Source organism: Zonotrichia leucophrys, chromosome 4, assembly GCF_028769735.1.
Source record: "Zonotrichia leucophrys gambelii isolate GWCS_2022_RI chromosome 4, RI_Zleu_2.0, whole genome shotgun sequence".
Classification (NCBI taxonomy): Eukaryota; Metazoa; Chordata; class Aves; order Passeriformes; family Passerellidae; genus Zonotrichia; species Zonotrichia leucophrys.
The window spans coordinates 61171436-61180305 of record NC_088173.1 but is presented as its reverse complement, the minus strand read 5'-3'; positions in this window follow the sequence as shown (position 1 = coordinate 61180305).

The following is an 8870-nucleotide window of genomic DNA, read 5'->3' as shown; positions in this document are numbered from 1 at the left end:
TGTATGTTTGTGTGTATATGTTATAAAAGAATTGCATACCAAGTAAAAGCCATGATCTTGGTTTAAGAAAAAACAACAGGAAGGGGAAGGAGAGGGATGTGAGGAGGAATGAATAGCCAAAACAGAGAATGTCTCCTGCTATCTGTCAGAAAGACAAGGTGTGTGAAACCTTGTATGCCTCTACATTACCTAGGTGTTGATAAACATAACTTGACAACCAACCCAGATATAGGAAGAGATTTAGGGCCCAGCCCCAGGAAAGAATATACTATAGCAGGAGCAGTCACTCTCAGACACTTTTTAATCTTTCCCCAGTGCTGAATCTTTCTCTCATTTCCACAATAATTTTTCATATAAATTCCATTCTTGTTTAACTACTTCCCATACTTTTTCCTTAGATTTAGCAACCCATTTTTAGGGAGTTTGAGCCATTATACCTAGAGTGTGTTAGCACTGCAGAACCCAAAGCAGCAGAAAAATATTCAAACTCTTCATTAACAACCTATAATACCTTTACAGGAACTTACCCAGCCTGTTCTACCATGCCCAAACTGTGCCAGGGAGCTGAGTTAACTCATTAGCAACACCAGTTAAGTCAGAGAAACAAAGTCATCTTTTGGTCTAATGGTTAGAGTAGCATATATTTTTAAACCTCTCAGTCAATCCTGATATCATTTATTTGGGATAGCATCAATATAACCTAATATTCCTCCAGGATATCTATCCATATAAATAAACCTCTTGATGGAAACACCCTACAGCCAGATCAGAACACAGTCAGATTCTCTAGTTTCAGAGTGAACGAATGGCTGTTACCTTATGGAAGGGAGGATATTTTTAATGGATAAATCAAGAACATTTTGACAGAAAAGATCTGCTTGTTGTGTGTAGCTGTTGCATGTAAGTTTCCAGATGAATAAAACTTGGGTGCTATTTTTGTAGACTCAGTATGATCTGCAAGGTGACAGGAAACAATATGCATACCTTTAATATGCAACAACAGATTAAATCCCCGTGAGCTTTCAGAAAACATTATTGGGGCTAATGTGTTATTGTTAATGATCCCATGGCTCACCATATGTCCAGACAGTAAAGTAAGCTAATGCATTCTTGGTTTTTTCAACTTCAATTCCTCCATAAAACAAGCTGATAATGGTATTAACACAAAAGAATGGAACTACAGAGGAGAACACACTTAGTTGTGTTCCAGGGTTATCAGTATTCAGACTGCATTATATTCGTTAGTACACGCAAAATTTACTTCCTGACAGTAGCTGTTTGTATAAATTCTGACCTCGATTGACCCACATGAATATGCTAGAAGGTGACATTGGAGATTGCTCATTTCCTATAACAACAGGACATGGGATTAATAAATTGTCAAATACTGTGTAATATATTCAATTAAATTTTCACAAGTAGCAAAGAAAATAAAAAAAAGCCCAAACATGCTGAATGCAAGAAAATGTGGAAGACAAATACAAACGAATAATGAAGAATATGCCCAGTAGCCACTCCACAGTAATTTCTGAGCAGTAACAAATGTCACACAATTTTTGTTCTAGAAACAATAATTTCAGAGAAAAAGTCTAGACAAAATTTGACTCATTTTCATTAGTACATAGACAGAAGAACACCAGGGTCTGTGGAATTATCCTAGAAACACCTTGGGTACAACTGGGCTCAATATCTAAGTTCAGATAATGAAAAATATAGAAAACATTTTTTAGAAAATGTTTGGATTACTTATTTGGTTTTGAATTTCTGTGTTCGGTATTTTCAGATCTTTTTTTTTTTTCTTATTCTCCCTTATTTCATAATTCAGAAAGTAAGGGAATATATGTACATGTGAGCAGGCCCACAACCAGTCACATGCGTACAAAAGTTAGTTGTGAATATTCCAAAGGAAAAATGGCAACTTCAAAAATCAATCACCATTTTCTACCTCGCAAGTCACAATTAGAAAATCCTCAGAGCTGATTTGGAAAAACATGAATTTTAAAGTGTTGAATGTTTCTGTTAAAGTGAATTAAAGCAACTATTAAAAATTTTATTGTTACTTTTGCCTGAATGTTCTATTGATATAAACAAAATAAAAAATAATTCTTTCTGGCCTGAGTAAACTAAAAGCTCTTCTGGGTTACAGAAAACCCTAACAATTTATATGTATCTGTATAATATCACCATGCAGTTAAGTTTATAACTAATTACTCTCATGGTCTAATTGCCCACTTTGCCTTCCTGACAACCCAAACCACTGAGACATGCCATGAAAACATTAAATTAATATGGTTTTCACTGTAGAGGAGCAGTTAAGGAGGTCATGTAAAGAAGTATCCATCTCTCCTGATAACCTCAGGTAGTTGTCATGCTCTTTACAGCTGTTGGGCAGCACCTTAAAGCTGAGACTGGTGCTAAACTGGAGAGTTATTCCTCTGCTTAATTCTACGGTAATGATGAACAGTTTCATTTAGCCCTTTCATAGCTTTTGTTGGAAGAAAATACTCACATTTTCAGGCATCTTTATTACAGAAGGAGATAATTTTAAAGCTAAGCAAGGAAGTCTGCTTAGAGAAAACTCTGCACAGCTCCATTCAGAGCAAGCAGCTGGAAGCTTAGGCTTCAATATTGCACTGACATAAAGTCAAGAAGCTTTCTTTCAGGCAGGCATTGCTCTGACAAGAGGGACATCTCACAGTAGTTTCACAGCTGTTGGTGCCTGCTTTCCAGCTGAGATCATGGCTCAAGGTGTGAGTGTTTTTTTCTTCTGTTCCCTACCCCAGCAAAGTCAAATTGCATAGCTAGTACAAGGAACAGTCACCACAAAAGGGTTGCTACTGTCTTTCAGTTCAAATACATCAAATGTAGATGAATTTTGCATGTTAGCAGGGGTGCTGTGTATGAGTTTGGGATGAGAAGGCAGTTCCTAACCATCAAGACTTACAAAATACTTTCCACGAGAAGACAGACTGATCTTGAATACCAGGCTTGTTTGCCAAACTCCGTCTTATTTTCTCAGGATTTTTCTCTCTAGTTTTTAACAGCAATTTTTATAAAAGGAGGGGGAAATAGTGTAATAGGAATAAGGAAGTCTTTTCTATTGCATCCATGCATGCAACAATTATAAATTCATCTTCAGTCAACTAATTCTCAGCCAAGAAGGAAAACATTACTGGTTTTACCCATTACCCAGCAAGTGATCCTACCCATTTCAAATATTATGACAAACAACTTTTTGTTTCATATGGAGCTTTCCTTACACATTCTGGAAAAAAGTTTAAAGAGATATTACTATACAATTATTTTCATTAAAATTTGTTAGAAAAGTAGCCCATTCACAAATTTAATCACAATATTAAGATAGCTTTAAAACTCTGTAATAATTATCTCTTTAGGAGGATCTCATCACACAGGCCCTTTACTGGGCCATCTGCTTTGTCCAATAACATTCATTACAGCCAGGGAATGCTCATGCCTTCTTAATTTATGCAAAATGCATAATGGCTAGTACAGAGACTTCAAGAGTTGCAGAAAAATATTTAGAGATTAAGTAGTCAAAAGGCCTCTGTAATGAATTGAAGCACAACAAGAAATATATTGCTCCACACCTGTCAATAAGCAGTTTTGCATTCCTGTGCATTCAGATAACTAAACTAGAAATATCATTCCTTGTTTTGCAATTAGTTATAGATCTTATTTATTTTCTCTCCATATGATTAGTTTTTTATCCACAAGGCTGGAGTCTACATTTGTTCATTTCATGCACTGCAGCATGTCATGGTGTCAGTGTACACTATTTTTAGTTCACACACACATTAAATTATATATTTTGTTCTGACTCAGAGGTGATTTATGGCCATATCTTCTTTTTCCACTCTTTATCAGACAATATGGGTAATACAGATATGTCAGTTTGTTTGGATTTATGCCCAACACTCCCTTCTACAGCTTCTTGTTTTAATACCATATACCAGTGGGCAAAGTAGTACTGTGCCTAATGCAAATGTGTATGGAAGAGCTACTTGTCATCTCAGCAGCTTTTCTCCTGCTGCTCATGCAAACTTCTTCTTGCTCACTTCAACACTTTATTACACATTTCTTCCATCAAGGACAGCAAATCACTCTATTTATAATTCAGATATTAAAAAAAAGACTGAGCACAACTAGAGGACTGAGCATTCAGGTTTAATAGACTTACATTGCTTATCTGGTACTCAGACTGCAGAATCCTCAGAATGAAAGGCAGGGTGTAGGAAATGTATTTTTCTTCCTCTTGGTACAGCTCTGGCATAGTCTAATTTATGATAGCTGGAGATAAATTCAGGACATTTAAGCCTTTTTATATAGGTCTCTAGTGTTAGCTCACAATCTGGTTCCTACTTTTCACTCACAGTGAACATAATTTTGGTTTATTTTTATTTCTCCTCTTCTCAGCTTTTGCAGAGTGCTGATGTGTGTATTTACTTACAGATACCATCTTGAGACTGACAAAGTTATCTTTAAGTAACTTTTTATAAATATTTTCATTATTATTTTCCTTTTAAAATATTCATAATAATTAATCATGTTGAATATCAGATTTAAATTCTGCACTGGATTTGACAATGTATTTGTAGTGCTTCATTCTTTTTAAGCTTAATGTTTATAGTGTATATTTGAGTACATTTTATAAACCCATATATGTACTTTTGAAACAAAGTTTATGATTTGTTGATTAAATGTATCCATGACTTGGAACTCCATAGTGGATCTTCTTCAGTTTCATGATAGAGTCCGCAACACTATGTACATAAACATGTATTTTTTCAGTAGATTTCATTGATATATCTATCACAATCTCATGTCATAATGAATGGACTAGGTTTCCTTCTCTATTTGTAGAATGTCCAAGAAAAGCAAAAGTTTTGCTGTAAAATCAGAAGTTTTATCTTTTTGCTGAAAGTTTGATCATTTAAATGGAAGCACAGCTCCTGTTTCTACACTTTACTAAACCCATATCAAAAACAAACAAACAAAACCACAAAAAGCTGGAAAAGGATTGATAGCAAAGCTTTGTTCAAGAACAGAAAAAAAAGGCTTTTGTAATTTATCTTTTATTTCCACAAAAAGAAAAATTTTATTGTTCTCTAAACTTTGATATTTCTACATTTAGGTATTCTGGAATTTTCCATGGCAAAATTATTTTTTTATTAGTGTAAGAACCAAAGCATACCTTTAATTATCTGAATTTCCAGCTGAAGAAAAGTATTTTATATTGAGTTCTAGGAAATATCAGAGTTATTTAAAGAAAAGCATTTCAGTGATTTCTCTTCCTATATTTTTTGAAGCTCTATCAGGAAAAAAATTCAAAAGGTATAAGATGCCAAATTTTGTAACTGCAATGCTGTAGTTTCTTACAGGAATATTTATGCTCCTTCTAAAGGAATATGGGTCTGAAATGTCACAAAATACGATTCAAAAAATTAATTATCTATTTCTCATGTTGCATTCATTCAGTTACTTTTACAGCTTTGCCTGAGAGAATGTTTATATTTACTTTTAAAATGTGATTGTTTTGTTTACACTAAATATATTGAGTATGATCTGAGCTCATCTCTTGCTGGTGCTAAATATTTAATGCTTTTCCTTAGAGCAATTATTAGTTTCTCATTAATCAATACTTTTAAATATCTGTCTTCATTAAAACACTTAAGAACTTTACAGCATGAGCTGTTTTTTTCCTGACTGTCTCACAAATCTGTGTCTCAATTATCTCATGCTGACAACATGCTCTGCTCCCTTCAACTTCTATAGAAATTGGAAATACTCAGAAGCTCAGAAAAGATATCTAGAAAGCTGTGAAATCGAGCCCAGCTTCCTCCTGCTCATGAGATTCTCATGTATAAATCACTCAGTACAACCTCTTTGGCAGTACACATTTTATTTGGCTGTCTCTTCTGGTGATAAAAGATGGGACACAAAAACTAACAGAAAGAAGGTGTGACAGAAAGGAAAATTTGCTTCTCAAGGAGCTCTCCATGGTAGCATACATGTGCATTAAACATGCATCAGTATGGTGCAACCCTAGTGTTCCAGTCTGATTCCTATCATGTTTCCATTTATATTTAAGAGATACACTGATCTAAAAATAGAAAATGTAAATCCTTCTCACTCTGAAAATTAATCATTTCCCCTTTTTTTTCTTTCTAATTTAAATATACATAGATACCTTTTAAGGCCTCCAGAATTTCCTGGAATTTCCGGAAAGACACACACTGAAAATATTTCAGGGGCAAATATAAGGGGTTTTATTACTACATAAAAACATTAATTTCTCCTCACCTCTTTTCATTTTTTTTTCTGAAATCTTATCATGATTCCCTTTCTGAACACATTTTTATTCATTCAAGGGTTTTTTTTTTTTCCTTCACCCAGAACTGTGTGTCTTGAAACTTTTAAACAGCTTTGCAGTTCAGGAGGTAATTATTGCTTCTATTTAACACACAGAAAAAAAAATAAGAAAATGTGCTTACCTGAAGCCACCAGAGAGTGGTTCCAGGACATGAAAAGACATCTCTTCATTTGAAGTCTAACCTTCTAACTCAAAGATGATTTCTCAATTGGCTCATGATTTAACATTAAGAGAATACATTCAAAGCACAATAGATGATTCCAGTATCTAAATGAGCTCTAAGTGTGTCTATATTTTATCTTGGCAAGGGTGCACACCTTCTAACCCCAGCATCCATACAGGTTGTTTTCAAGTAAGACTTCCTCGGATTTCTCATTTCCTTTAGTAGATCTCCCACCCAAAGGACTGGATCCACATAAGGATGCTCATTGCTGCTCAGGCAGATATTCACATCTTAGTGTCATGAATGCTTCAAAGACCCACAGATTTAAATTTTTGAGTGTTTTTATTTATTCCTGATCACCATGTGCAGAGTAGCTCTGATGGTCTTAGTTCATGTACTTTCTTCAGCTGGTTCCCTTTCTGCTAAGTCCAGCTGTTAGACTCAGTCAAAACATGTTTCAAAAAGGCATCCCCTCCTACTTTGAATGATCATCATTATTTTCAGATCTGGTTTTTGGAAATATACTAGATTGTTGGCCTATATTTACTGTGCCATTACCATCAGAAAACTCTTCATATGGTTATTTACAACAAATTTTCAGGCTGGTCACTTTATTTGAAAGTTAAATCTATTACGTTTATAACTTCAAAATAAAATTTTAAATATTTAAATTATTCTTTCATTTCTTTTTGTCCCTTTTTTCCCAAAATTACTCATCAATTTTGCACCCCAACACTAGCATAATATGTTGTTATTGGTCTCAGATATCCTGTGTGCATAACATTATTCTTCTACATTTATTGACTATTTTTTTTCTGTTTAGTCTTTAGATCAAAAGAAAAGTGTCATTATAATAAAATAATAAAATGATATTGTTTATTATATTTTTGAAGGGTTAAAATTAGAGAGCTATCTATGTTTAGAGAAAGACACTCCTACAAACAGCATATATTATTATGCTTTTTTTTTGCAGCAGTATAATTCAACACACATTTCTCTATAATATTCTAAGAAACTATCTGCATTTCGATATTTGTCACTCTGAATTATTCCACATCACATAGGCTTTTTCTAAGAATGATGCTACATAAATGACCATAATCTGCTGTATCAGTTTGAAATAGAGTACACTTGCTGGCACGGGAAAAAAAAATCACACCTATAACCAAACATCTTTTAGAGATTTATTCTCAAATTTGCCATCAAATATAATTATTAAGTAGAGCCATATCTCCAAATGGGCAATCCATACAACAGGATCTGCAGTCTAGCTGAGAAGCTGACAGTGAGTTCTTAAATGCATTACTGCAATGTGTTGCCTTCCTTGTCTTTGCTGGAGTTGCAGTTTTGCAGCCACACTCAATGTAAATTGATGAGTTTCATATAAGATATTATAAAAATACCCATTCCGATGTTTGGACTGCTGGCCAAGCGATTCCTTCCAGTTCAGCATCACTCATGTAATGTTCTTTCTCTTATGAATTTCTATTTTTATGAGTTTTTGAAGGAAGCTTGCCTGGAAAATGCAATATGGGGCTGCTCAAACAAGTCTGATAACACTGGGAGTTTTGATTTGATCAGAGGGGTTCATGCTGATACAAAAGAAGTTGGCATGGTCTCCTCAGCACAATGCCCCAGCAGCTTTTGTTGTGTAGACAGAAAAACTATGGGGAAAAGAAAACTGAGTTTTCAAGATATTACCTGCTTCTTTCACTCACCAGACAAAAAAAGCTTTGAACAAAAGCATCCATGTATAAAATGCCCACTTGCCTAACAACCAAAACACAAATAAAAATATAATAGAAAGGTTCAATCAACAGTTTTTATCCTCCTTATAAATGCATATGATTGCTATGTGATTATCTTCACATACAGACTTGTTAGAATTATAATTAAGGCTGAGAAATGAAAATAATATAGCAGAATAAAATCTTGCAAACCTGCAGGCAAACTACTTGCCAGTTTTAAGTATCCCCGAAGAAAGAATAGTATACAATACAAAATGATAAAGAGAGGACTTGAGAAACACCCTGAAAAGTAGTATTTCATTCTGCTAGGCACTGACTGCAGACATAACCCCTAATCAAACACTTTGGAGGAGTGCCAGCAACAGGGTGAGAGAAAGCAGAAAATTCCTTCACAGAAGACTGTATGGCTGAAATCACCACTAAATAAATTCTGAGAGTACTGAGGGAAAGGAGCTTCATGTTACAAACCTCCCTCCTTCTTGGCCCAGTTCAAAGATAAAGTTTAAAGGTAGCTCATGTCACACAGAAACAGCTTGGTGGTTGATAGCAAGGCTAACTGACCCAGTGA